Genomic DNA, 14,126 nt, shown 5'->3' on the forward strand with positions numbered 1-14,126 from the left:
CATACAGAATATGGGGTTTGATGGTTTACTGTCATTTTAAATGCCAAGTGTCCGCTGTGGTAAAGAAGTGCTACAGCTCTGGGGAAAAAGCTTTTTGTGCTGGCTTTGATTGCTTGGAATTTCCTGCCCTGTAAACACCCATTACCTTTAAACAAGACTAATCACATGTTCTTGGATAATGTGAATTATGTATTTATTTAATGAACATTTCAGAAGAAAGGCAGACCCTACTCGTGACCCTTAGCATCATGCATTACTGCGCCTCATACCACCATGTTTTTTTTAATCTTCCAGTACTGCTGGGAATAACAAAAAATAAAAAAAGAGTTGTTCTAATTCATCTCTGGTGTATTATTCTGAAGATGTTCTGTTTTACTGCTGAACCTTATATCCTGTACCACCCTTTTTGGCATATCTACAGCTACAACTACTGAATATTTCTGTAGGAAAAGGAAAAAATGCTAGTGTAGTACTAGTGCTACATATCATTATATAGTAGCACTAGTACTGGTACTAATTATTGTCATTGGAGACACACACACACATCACACACACACACACACACACACACACACACACACACACACACACACACACACACACACACACACACACACACACATGCACATATATAAAACATACTAAGCTTCCTCTAGTGTTAGAGTCGTGACTGACATGTTTGTAGGTTTCAAATGCATAAATTTGTTTATTACTTAAATAAACTACACACTACACAATTTGTTTATTGCATCAAGACTTTTTCAGGAACTTCTATTTAAGCAAAAAATGTTTTTTTTTACTAAATTATAAAATGCTTTTGCTGTGTCAGTTGTGACACAGGTATAATTGTCAAAACTGAAATCATAAACACACTATATACCAGCAGCCCACAGCAGCTCCTCCTCTTCCATTTGATCTTCAGTTAGGAGCTTCTGTCTTTGCCTTTTTCGCAAAACAAGGAAAGGCAGAAATTTCCAGACATGTAAGGCCTAATCGGTTGTGTATACTGTTGTGTATGCTGTCAGTAGAAAGGCCTAGGGGGCCACAACAAGCATATTAAAATCAATACTTTAATGGATAAGGAAACCTAACAATGTAAATAAAGAGGTAAGAAACATGGAACAAAATCTATGTTTTTGAATATGCAACATATCATAAATGTACATAATGCAATTCTGCACATTGCACCTAATCGATTAAATAACACATGGCAGTACATGAAACGGCAACACCAAAACACAGGATCACAGAAGACTAAGAAGCTTAAAGTCTGACAGTCCAGACAGTAGTGTAAGTGAAGTCATTGTGGAACTGTGGATTTGATTTTGTAAAATAATGTAAATATAAAACATTATTAAATATGACTCTACTGTATGAAACAAGTGTAGTTAAAAGTGAGAGGGAGTGAGAGGGAGTGAGAGGGAGATGTTTAGTGAAGCGAAGGCAGGCGATCTGAGGTAAAAGCACTCGGGGGTAAACCTTGTCCTGATTTCTGAGCTTTGGTGCCAAATATACTGGCTGTCTATAAACAAACAATTCCTTTGGCATGCAGAGACTGTGGTGAAAGTGTGTGTATTTGTAGCTGATAACAGATCTCATAAAGATAACGGCAAAAGACAAATAAAGATATATGTGAAAGCCTTTTTTGTTGTACCAGCTGAAAATGTCTCATTACATTTTGGTTATTACCTTTTTGTATCTTTTAAATATAAACTAAATACCTTTAATAATTCTTCATTTGTATCCATTTTGGAAAACTAAATAATAAGAACTGAAAAAAAAGTAAATAAGAACTGAAAAAATGGCCATTCCTACTACCATTAGGCTGCAAAAAGCAACTTTTCAACCAGAGTTATTTTGTCCAAATTCATATCAGATCACAACGATTAACATGTTATCAATTGATCACTGTTTGCAAAATTTTATTCATGCACAAATTGTAACTTAAAACACAGAAAATATGCTATGGAAACAAAAGAGTGTTAAATTGTAAAAGGATACATGTACACAGAGTAATTTCTTGAGAAATGTCATTGCTCTCTTCTTCAACTCACTCTGCTCCATGGATCACCTCTATTGTCACCCACTATGTTCAGCCTATATACATTCTCGATGACAGGGGAGCTGTATACTGAGCTCTGGCGTGTTAATAACGTGTTCTGGTTCAGACAGGTTCTGTCCCATGTTTTTGAAACGGCAACCACAACTTAGTTTGGTGTTGGATAACTGCTACAGTTAGTCCTCAAACTAAAAATGTTCTATGTGACCCTGTATCACCAGCAAAAATGTGTTGTCCTATAATGTGGTAATGTACAAAAGTCACTCAGATAATGCAGCATGAAGTTTTTCTGTGGTTTGTTTAGCAATGTTAGACTTTTCTGCAGTTCACAGTTGACATAAGGACATCCCTTAAGGCTGGGGAGTGGGGGGTGCGGACATGGGCTAAGTTAAGCGATGCTTGTATAGACTTATAGGCACTTTCTGACTCACTCTCACATGTGAACCAGCAGTTGCACATCACCCTAAACTGCAGAGTCAGACTCATTTCACAGTAGATCATATTTGAACCCACAGAGCAACTATATGCTAACCACTACAGTAGGAAACTCAGCCACTGAGTTTGGAGATATAAGACAGATGTTCCACAGAGATGAACTATTCTGATAATAAAAAGGAAAGTGCCAAAGACATCGCAAATGTAAACAAAATACCAAGAAGCAGGGAAAAAAATCTTTTTATCAAGGATTCTGAGATGCTTTTGGGCTGAGGTTGAGGATGTACTGGGTTCTTAGGAGGCTCTAAGAAGCTTTGGGAGAGAGGAGAGAAAGGTCTGAGTCACCTCCAGGAACAGATGTGTCCTCACACGCTACACTCAGCCTTTACGTGCCACATCATGCGTCATTACTAACCTCCCTTCACATCACCATGGAATTTCGGACCAGTTAATGATTAGGGAAAATAGTGTGTGTTGTATGTGTGTGTGTGTGTGTGTGTGTGTGTGTGTGTGTGTGTGTGTGTGTGTGTGTGTGTGTGTGTGTGGACAAATTGGTTCAGTGACAAGGCATACCTATAAACCAACATCCAAAATAAGTCTCACCCATGATTCAATATGTTAATAATAGTATATTTTAATATTTAAAGTGTTGAAAAGATAGTCTTCGCCTGTAATGCTGAATAAAAGATCAAAACTGAGGTGAGCTTGTTACAACATGAATATGATAGTAATAACCTTCATACTTTATAACTAATGCAAATAAAACTAGGTAAACCATAATGCCTCCTAAAACTTTTTCCATTACTCATAAAATAAATCTATATTATAATTGACATTTTGTGTGATTTTCTTTATTGAATATGACGTTTTTTTATTAGAGGAAGTGAAGGTGGGCTCATTTTATAGATAAAAGCAAAGCACACAACACAGTTCATCACTGAAGACTGAACACTGACTGGGTACTACAGGCCTCACCCACACCTGTATGTTTGAAGGTTTCCCACACTTGTGGTCCCTGTTTCATTAGGTTCTGTATAGCACGGTTTGTTGGCTCATGGCTGCTTCACTGCAGAGTTCTACCTCGGGTTTCACTGTTGACACTGAGTGAGGGGTCACAGCTCTCCAACGGATTGGGCCATTGTTTATGGGAAAGGGGATGTGTATTTATTCAGAGGGCAAAGGGCCTGTTTATCACCTTCTGAGTGAACCTAAGCAGAAATAATTTTAAAAGAGAAGTATTAAATAAAAAAAAATGTCTAAAGGTCTCCAATATTAAAATGATTGGGGTAGAGGAGGGATGTCTGCGAGGTTTACATGGCTAATTTAACTTCACAATGGGAAGAAAGAGAAAGCATGTCCTGTGGATGTCAGTGAACAAGATATCTGAATATTCTAATTGTATTTACAAAGCATTGCAAAGCTTGGAGTGGAAAAACTAGTTCACCACATTTATTGCACAATATGCACAACATGTTCCTGCCTTCCAACAGTTTGTGAATGGAAGTGTTCTGTGTTTGGACAAGTGTATGTGTAATGGTGGTGATGATAGTGGTGGTGGTGTTGGTGGTAGATGGAGGAGGTGTAATATCTGCATGTGTCAGGAGATGTTCTAACCAGTCATTGCCCAATTCACTCATTCAAAGAATTGCTTGCAGACACTGAGATGACTCATACTCCCTGTCAGGAAACCCCTCCCCCTCCCACCACAAAGTGCCTTGAGCAAGACATGGCCTGTGGAGTTGTGTTGCCAACTTCAGGCTTACGAGCACCAGGTTATCATCACATACCTCTTGGGTTGACTCCACTTCCCCCTTACATTTTCTGATCTGAGTGAATGAAGTCACCGAAACCATATTCACCCCCCCAATCAAATGAATTGGCGGCCCGACAATGACAACCTGCACCACTGCGTCATTACTACTCTTGACCCCCAGGCGCTTCCTCACTCCTACTCCCAACTGCTCTAAGGAGACGGTGAGGATTATAATGTTTCCCAGCTGTAAACCTAGCCGAACATCACATAGGGACCTGTAGAGGTAGGGCCTGCGTTTCATCAGGGGTATGGGGCCGTGGTGGTTCTACCACCAAGGTGAGGGGCCTTGATGGTTCAAGTACCTCCTGAGGCTCTATTTCCAGGCAGAGGAGTATCGAGTCCTCGGACAAATCATCTGCAGAGACTTTGGACCCAGGCGAACCCTGCACAGGCACGTTCGGCCCAGGTGCCACACAAAATGCCTCCTCCTGCCCCAGATGCTGTTCTTCTGGAACTGCCTTCATCTCAACCCGGTGTACCTGTTGTCTGATGTGGGGTGGTGTTATACGTGAACAATAGCTCAGGGAGGTGGCATGGCCAGTGTCTCTTTTCATCCACAGGCAATGTTCGCAACAAATCATGCAGGGTACAGTTAAAGTGATCGCACTGCCCATTCCCTTGGGGCTGATACGGTGTAGTGCTCACCCTTTGAGCTTTAGTGGCCATGGTTTGGGTGTACTTTGTGAAAATGTCTGTTAAAATTAAGACATTCTCTTTTCCGTCCCTGGCAAGCTCCAAAACGGTAAAGTCAATAGCCAGGACCTCATTTGGGTGGGTAGCCTGTAGTGTGCCCTGGAATGCCCGAAACTTATGCCACACCCCCTTCCCCAACGTACACCTCTGGCACTGTTGGCACCACCAACAGACACAGTGCATCCATGGGCCTCCTCTATTCGTGGAAGGAGGATGCATGGCGTTGGGTCTTCGCATTCAATTGTCGATAGTCCACACAGAGCCAAAGACTCCCATCTTTCTTGGATACCAAGACGATGGGAGAAGAGAAAGGACTACTACTTCACCTGGCAATCCAGGAGCTATTGAATATGAGCTTTGACCACAGTGTACTGTGAAGGTGGGATCTGCTGATCAGGTTGGAGCACAGGTACATCATACAGCAATGGACTGTTGTGGGTAATCAATGAAGAGCACCCCAGGTCCCCCTCCCTTTTAGAGAAAATGTTACCATACATAGAAAACAGGGTTTTCCGGGGTTTTTGCTGTTCTATCAAACCATGGAAATCTGAACCTAAAGTAGGGGACACCAAAAGGCCATCTGGGAGGTGCCCATCTTCAAAACCTAAAGGCTCCTACAAGAACTCCATAGATTCCAATTGGGGACAAGCAACAGGAACCATGGAGAGGGTACCAGCCCAAATGCCAACTGCAAACTTACCCTGCACCTTTACCTTAAATGGTGTGGCCGCGTTTATGATGGCCTCCATCTTCCTGCAGTGGTGCAAAACACAACGAACCACCAGGACTGCTGACTGCACAGGAGGGGAATGAAGATGCTGAGAGCCATGCTGTTTAAACTGTACCTGGTAAGAATCCCTGAGCACATTCACTCCTAACAGCCCTGATGTTTTCACCTTATGACTCTGTAATGTTGGACTCTGGATCTTTAACAACCAGTATTCCCCTCTTAGGAACACACTGCCCCAGAATCACCACGTCCAACTTTAGGTAACCTATATAGGGTATGTCAAGACCATTCACAGCTTTCAAATCCAACCACCTACAGTCTTCTCTTTGTAAGTGAGCAAAATGGTAAGTAAAAAAAAACTCAGTAATTGTGGTGACCATTGACCCAGTTTCAATTAAGTAGGGAACTGGAATGACTCCAATGGACACCTGCAACACAGGGAAAGTTCCTGTAAGCTGGCCTTGAGCCAGAACCATCTTGTCCCAGGGTGTCCCATACTTAAAGTATGGTATACCACAAAAAAAAGCAACATACCTTAATTACAAGCACTCAAACCAGTCCAACACTTCAAACACTACTACCCATGCTGTTGCACTGAGGTTAGCCACACTGCATTAACTGCAGGACCCCAGGTTGCCCCTATATATGCCTGATTCACCAAGTGATGGCTGGCTCCCTGATTGCCTGTCTCCTCCCCAATGGACAAACCAAAAAGGAACAACCTACCCCAGGGCTACACATACATGCCGTAAAGCAGCGCACTCCTTATGCATAATGATAATACTTTGTCACTGTTGCAGCAGTGCCATCACAATATTGACTAGTCAGGTTTTCAGGAATGCAGAAGAAGCTTAAGCATAATTATGGGGTTGATTTAAATCTGCTGCATGATGTCGTGAAGTGGTTTTCACTCTTGGATGCAAAACCAGCTTAATGAGGAAAAAAGCTTTTGTTCCTATCCTCTGTAATCCTCTGTAATATTAGTCTTTTCACAGTGCTTGGCGTATTACTAAACACATCGGAACATAAGGTGCTTGTAGAAAAACGCCAACATATTCTTTTCTTATTGTTTGATGAAGAGTTCTGGAATTTGGGTTAAAGCTCCGTTGTGAGCAGCAGCTATGAACACGCGTGCTCACCATGACGCATTCTCGATACTCGCTGTTTATGAAACCATCTCTTTGGCCCAAACAGAGAGTGTTTGAGTTTTAAATGAAATACAAATAAAGGTTGTTCCCATAGCAACTCGACTTCTTTTGCACTGACTGTGGTGCTGGTGGATCTGCTGAGAGTGAGACGCGGTCAGGGGGGAAAGCCTTCAGCCCCATGCCAAAGAACCATCAGAGGAGCATGACTCACACTTTCCCTGCAGTGTAAAACTATGGTGCATTCCTCCCTCAGGCAAAGGTTGCAGCTAAGAGTTGACCAAATAGAGATGTATGCACTTTGTTCTGTTCCCTGTAGCCATGGCTTGGGCCCTGTGATTCTGTACCGGTACTGGAGATAGTTCAGCTCTGCTGCTAATGTCTCTGAAGTGATTTGATTCTGAGAGTTTGAAAAGTTTGAAAAGTTGCTGCAATGTTTTTTTTTTTGTGCCTTAAACAGCGAACTGCATGTTATTCATACATTTTTCTATTTAAAGTAAAATTCGAATGGGCTTTAGACCATGGAAATAGCCTCTGGTGGCTTACCAGTGTAACTTATATGCATGCGTATCTGACTACTACACAAATAAATATTGTAGTCAGGTGTAGAAAGACCAATACTAAGTTGAGCATGTTATAACAAAGAACCTTCTGAAATTCCAGGAATTGTGGCTATGTAATTCCATGAAAGCCATTGTAGATAAAGCCAGAGGCATTCCAGGAACCAGAGGTAGTTTCAGCCACATTCCTTCACATCGCATCAGCATCTGCCAGACTGACCCTGCTTTGCAGTTGGGCAGAAAATAACTACAATTCAACAAGTTCAAGAAAGTTTCCCATAGCACGTTTAATTGCCTTTTACAGGCAGAGCATGTTGAATGCATTACACATGACTAGTGTTTGCAGAGTGCATTGTTAGACAGGGAACAAAATTGCATTATACTGGAACATTGCTAGAACATTTTAAACATTCCAGAGGAAACATACTGCTAGAACATACTAAACATACCATATTAGTCATTCTGATATACTGCTGGATCATACTATACATACTGTATTAAACATACTGCTAGAACATACTAAACATACCATATTAGTCATTCTGATGGAACATACTAAGCATGCCAGATTAAATATACTGCTAGAGCATACTATACATACTGTATTAAACATACTGCTGGAGCATACTATACATACTGTATTAAACATACTGCTGGAGCATACTATACACATGGGCATGGTAGTGGGGGGAAAAGTGGACCTGACTACCCAGGGCCCAAGTAGGGAGAGGAGCCCATTTTGCTCATGTGCCTCGTTTACTGGCATTTATAGGGGCCCACTGACATTGAGAGTGTACAGGGCCCAGAATTTGCTGCAACGATCCTGACTATACATACAGTATTAAACATACTGCTGGAGCATACTATACATACTGTATTAAACATACTGCTGAAACATGCTAAACATACATTCATACTGTATTAAACATACTGCTGGAACATATTAAACATACAACATAGTGTTGGAACATATTAACATAGTTCATTGACCATATTAACAATAGTTAATTAACCTTATAAAGCATAGTTAATTATCCATATAAACCATAGGGTTAAACATAATTATAGATAAGTGGGATTAGAGGCATTCTCTATGTCACAAAAATCACAATAATGATCACATGTAAAAAAAAAATCACAATAATGTCTTCATTGTCTTAATGTGATCACTCACATTGAATGAATCAGCAGTACTGACTCACTAGCTTTGTCCTGTGACTGGGGTTTGTTGTGTCTCTGTAGGCCCTTACATGGTGAAGGAGAGAAGGTATTTAGCACTTGTTCTGATGGACTTGCTCTTCCTCAACCATGGGACTCATCCTATGTCACTTTCTGTGTTCTGTCATTTTAGCTGACACACAAATAATCTCCTATATTAACTCCGTTAATGATGTGGCTTTTTCATGCAATACTAAAATGGGAAATAACAACTTAGAACTTGGAGTTAAGAAATTTCTTGACAAACTAAATGAAAAGTCATTGGAAATATTGCACAAAACTTTCCCATATTACATAAATCATGCTGAAATCACTCTGAATCATGCATTCATTGGCATAAGCTAACTCTGCCTGTGATTTCTAATTAAAATATGTAAAGAGTATGTAAATACTCTTTATATGTAAATATGCAAATTTGTTACATCATTTAATCTTGACTATACACAGCAAGAAGCAAAAATACCATTTAAAAAAGACATTGTATATTTATAAAACAATTGTTAATTCTAAGAACATAGGTCATACATTTGTATGCAGTAACTATATAATTCTAATTATATTTAATATTTATATAAATATTTTTTATATAAATATATATAAAATTATATAAAAATAAATAAATAATATTTATATAAATATTAATTTATGAATGCAGCTGCCAGAGTTCTCACTAGGAGTAAAAGAAGGGAGCACATCACTCCCATCCTTAAATCCTTACACTGGATACCCGTATGTTACATGATAGACTTTAAGGTACTATTACTGGTCTATAAATGTCTTAATGGTGTTGGACCAGTATATTTATTGGATGTGCTCCAACAATATGAGCCGAGCAGAACTCTCAGATCATTAGGAACTGGTCAGTTAGTGCAGCCTAAGGTAAAAACTAAACATGGAGAGGCGGCGTTTAGCTACTACGCCGTTCAGAAATGGAACCGGTTGTCAGAGAGCATTAGAAGAGCCCCAACACTAGATACCTTTAAATCCAGACTGAAAACCTTCATGTTTGAGCAGGCCTTCAGCTCAGTTTAATTACCTTTACTCTGTAACGGCACTTTTATCTTCATTCATTTAACTTACTTTAAATCTACTGTTTTAATCATGCTTCCTATTTTAGATTTTATTGTGTTTGTTTCTTTTTTTATGTTTAAGTCTAACATTTTATTTTTACTGTTCTTATCTTTGCTCCCCCCCTTTAGATCTTATTTACTTTTTATTATTTTATTTACTGTACTTTTTACATTCTATGTTATTTTATTATATATTTTTCTTTATATATGTGATTAATTTCTTAAATCTATTGTTTTACATTTTTCTGTGTTTTCTTTTCATTTGTAAAGCACTTTGAATGACCGTTGTGTATGAAAGGTGCTATATAAATAAACTTGCCTTGCCTTGCCTTGCCTTGCCTTAAGAATAATTCTGATGAGTCTTTAATTACTACAAAGCACACACAGACCTCTATCTGACATATAACACTAGTTTATCTAGTTTATAGGGGTAGAAATCCCCCCTACACACACAATAGCAACGATCACAACCAGATTAACCAACAGTTAACCAATGGGAACAGTATGCTACGAAGCGAGAAAAATACACTGATATAACCAAAATACAAGCGATCAGTTTTAATGTGCTTTTGCGGGAACTCCTTAAAGCACAAATTCCCAGCTGTGACTATCTTGTTTCCTCCAGAGACAAAAGGACTATCATCGGTCACCTCCCTTGGGTCTTACACCGGAATATCCTGCATCCCCTACAGGAACATCACATCCTGCCCCCCCTACACTTAAATTAAAGATGATACATATTATGAATAAATAAATATAAAAAATGTATAATTACAAATTGTAATGTAAAAAAATACATTACAATAATCTTGACATGACAAGAAAAGGTATTTCATGTTTTAAAAAAGGCTGGATAGTGTAATTGTAGTTACGGACTATTACCAATGTGACAAGGTGATGTGAAGCAGGTGATGGGAAGCAGGTGATGGGAAGCAGGTGATGTGAAGCAGGTGATGGGAAGCAGGTGATGGGAAGCAGGTGATGTGAAGCAGGTGATGTGAAGCAGCTGATGGGAAGCAGGTGATGGGAAGCAGGTGATGTGAAGCAGGTGATGGGAAGCAGGTGATGGGAAGCAGGTGATGTGAAGCAGGTGATGTGAAGCAGGTGATGTTGAAGCAGTGGTGTTGTAGTACATAGGGAGGCTTGGTCCTTCAAAAGCAAGAACCGAGACTTGCCAACGTGCCAACAGATGCATCAGTGAGTAATCCAGCTCTTTGCGAACAGGACTCCCCAAAGACAACTTAATAGGGTTTTGGACATTTCATCCTGTATAATGCACAATATAAGAAAAAAGTGTCAGGCTCTCTTCTCAGTGTGATCGCAGATCCCTTAAACATCACTTCAAAACTGTCATGTGTCTGGATATCATGGTATGGTATGGCTTGACATCCACTTGTCAGTCAACATCAATTAATGTTGCATGCACAGATGCAATTTAAGACTTTATTATGCAAAGAGGAAGTCATACACCAATGTATGTTTTGACTGACTGACCTCAACCATGACAAACAGTAGCACAGTGACTTTTGTCACTTAGCACGTTTAGAACAGTGTGAGTAGAATTTGCAAGTCGCTTCTTTTTGTATTTTCATTAAAATTTATACGTTTTCATACTGTTCTAACTTTAGAACTGGGCCTTGTGGTTCCACTGGACCTTGTGCTTATTACACTCTTTACAGTTTTGGACTTGTGGGTCTTTCATTTTCTCATTTGTCTTGTATATGTTCCTGTATGTGATGCCTGCCACTTTGGTGTCATTATGTGGAATATTCAATGGAAAATGAGAAAAGAAAAAATTTGAGAAAGGATTTTTTTTGTTTTCATTTTTGCAGCATGAATTACCAGCATGAATTACCATACAAATAGTCATAATAGCTGCAGTAAGAATGTTGCTTGCACCATTTATAAAATCTATCCATTCCCAAAACCACAGCAAGTGGCCAAACAACACTTCTCCCAAACGTATCCTACTGTGTGCTCACACGATGCTGTAGCCTTTTGATTGGGTGTACAGCCTTCTTCTTTCTTTAAATTACACACAGCTGTGGCAATATTTCTCATTGCTTTATATAAAATATATTACTGAAGTCATAAATGAACAATGATTATGTAAACAGATAAAGAACTATTGTATCAGCAAAAAGAGGGGAAATGTCGTTATTTCTGATTTGGAGAAAACGTCCTTTATCAGCTTTGATTCAAAAACAAGCATTCCTGCTTGTAGTACGTGAAAAGGAACCTTCTGCTTTAGTGTGAAGATTCAGGGGTGTATCATTGTGCTATAAGTGCTATAAGATCTCTGCAGGCATAACAAAAGTATCTGTGTGAGCAAAGCTGCGGTTCCTCAAAACTCCCATCCCCCCCAGAAGACTACCTTCTGCATTATGAGTCTATGGTTTGTTTCAACCACTTCTTCATTTAATCTTACATCCCTTTTTAACTCAACACAGTACCTAACACGCTCTTTCCCAGAAACATAATAAAAAAAACTGCATGTCAAGGCTTTTAGGATACCATTTTTTTCTTTGCTGCAGTGCATTATTTAGTATCACATTTATAGAAAGTTAGCAAAACTCAGTGCAAATGAACCGCGTCACCATGTTGTGAGTGAACACTGAACGTGACATTGCAGTGCAGAAAGCAACAGGACAGCTACAAGTGTTGAGTTTGAAAACAAAGCAACACCCCCCCCCCCCACCCCTCACCCCACCTCACCCCACCCCACCCCCTTGCTTAATGCTTTATGGTGCTCCACGTCAGGGAAACCATGTGACTTTCCACACAGCACTGGGGGGGGGGGGGGGGGGGGGGGGGAGCAAGACAGAAGGGGAAGAAGAAAAAGGGGGTAGAGGATCAATCAGGGTCCAGTGAGGATATATTACACAGCGAAAGAACAAAAAGGGGCAATAGACGAACAGGAAGGGGAGAAGGGGGTGAGTGAGGGAGCAGGAGTGTCATGGGGAGAAGGAGGTGAAGGGAAGGAGTGCGTAAGAGTGATGGGAGAAGGTGGAGTGACTCAGCTAACGCTGCACTGCACGGCTGACAGAAATGCCCTCATTTCACAGCTGTGTCCAAATGATGTTAAACTCTTAGAAGTATGACTGCTATGTGTGTGTGTGTGTGTGTGTGTGTGTGTGTGTGTGTGTGTGTGTAAGGAAACTGTTAGCACAAGTGGGCAAAATGTGGAGACAATAATAAAGTATGCGTGTATTTTTCTGAAGTAAAAAGTCAAATGAAAAAAAATCATACAGGTTAATGATGAATGGGTATGTGGCTACTAGAATAATTTATGTGTTGGTCTTTAACACATTCAAATCATTAGACCTGAGTACATGTATCAGTGGATCAAAAATTCGTACACAACTCTGTATGAGTAAGATTACAATTTTAGGATGTTATGACATTTCCCATATATTTTGCAAATCTAATTATCCATCTTATATATTACAAACATATGTAGTGTAGGAAGGGCATATTTCATCTTCCTATGGCTCTTGTCAAGGATCACTCGGTTGTTGCTTGTAGTGACAGGAAAGGGTGGAGAGTTAAATTTGCTTTTGTACTGTTGCTGTAAACACTCCACCCAACAGGGCCATTGGAGCTTGGCCTGAGCTATAGTATGGTTCTGGAAGAACGCCCTAACTCATCTGCTCTATGTTTAGTGCCCAAGCATGAAACGATGTGCCCCACGACATTCTGTCCATTTGGGGTTTCATGATGCTGCTCAGATATATTACAATGGAAAAACATAAACTGTATGAGAAACCATTCCAGATTCCAGATGACGGGAATGGAATTCAGTGCCTTAAGTGTTGCACATAAACATGTGACCTGTTTCAGAACTGGCTAGACAAGGGACATTTAGAGGACATCGTTTGTCTCCACAGGTGACCTTTTGTTGTTGTTTTTACAGTTTACACATTATTGAAACACTATAAATTTCTGTGCAAAACAAAGCAGAGTTTGTCCTTTGTGTTTGACTTCCTGTTCAGATCCAGTAAAGAAAACAATTAAGGGTCAGTGATTCCTGAGTGCAGGTGGAGGGGTTTTGAGGGTCAGTGAGTCCTGAGTGCAGGTGGAGGGGTTTTGAGGGTCAGTGAGTCCTGAGTGCAGATGGAGGGGTTTTGAGGGTCAGTGAGTCCTGAGTGCAGGTGGAGGGGTTTTGAGGGTCAGTGAGTCCTGAGTGCAGGTGGAGGGGTTTTGAGGGTCAGTGAGTCCTGAGTGCAGATGGAGGGGTTTTGAGGGTCAGTGAGTCCTGAGTGCAGGTGGAGGGGTTTTGAGGGTCAGTGAGTCCTGAGTGCAGGTGGAGGGGTTTTGAGGGTCAGTGAGTCCTGAGTGCAGATGGAGGGGTTTTGAGGGTCAGTGAGTCCTGAGTGCAGGTGGAGGGGTTTTGAGGGTCAGTG

The sequence above is a fragment of the Brachyhypopomus gauderio genome, chromosome 3 (assembly GCF_052324685.1).
Source record: "Brachyhypopomus gauderio isolate BG-103 chromosome 3, BGAUD_0.2, whole genome shotgun sequence".
In the NCBI taxonomy this organism is placed as follows: Eukaryota; Metazoa; Chordata; class Actinopteri; order Gymnotiformes; family Hypopomidae; genus Brachyhypopomus; species Brachyhypopomus gauderio.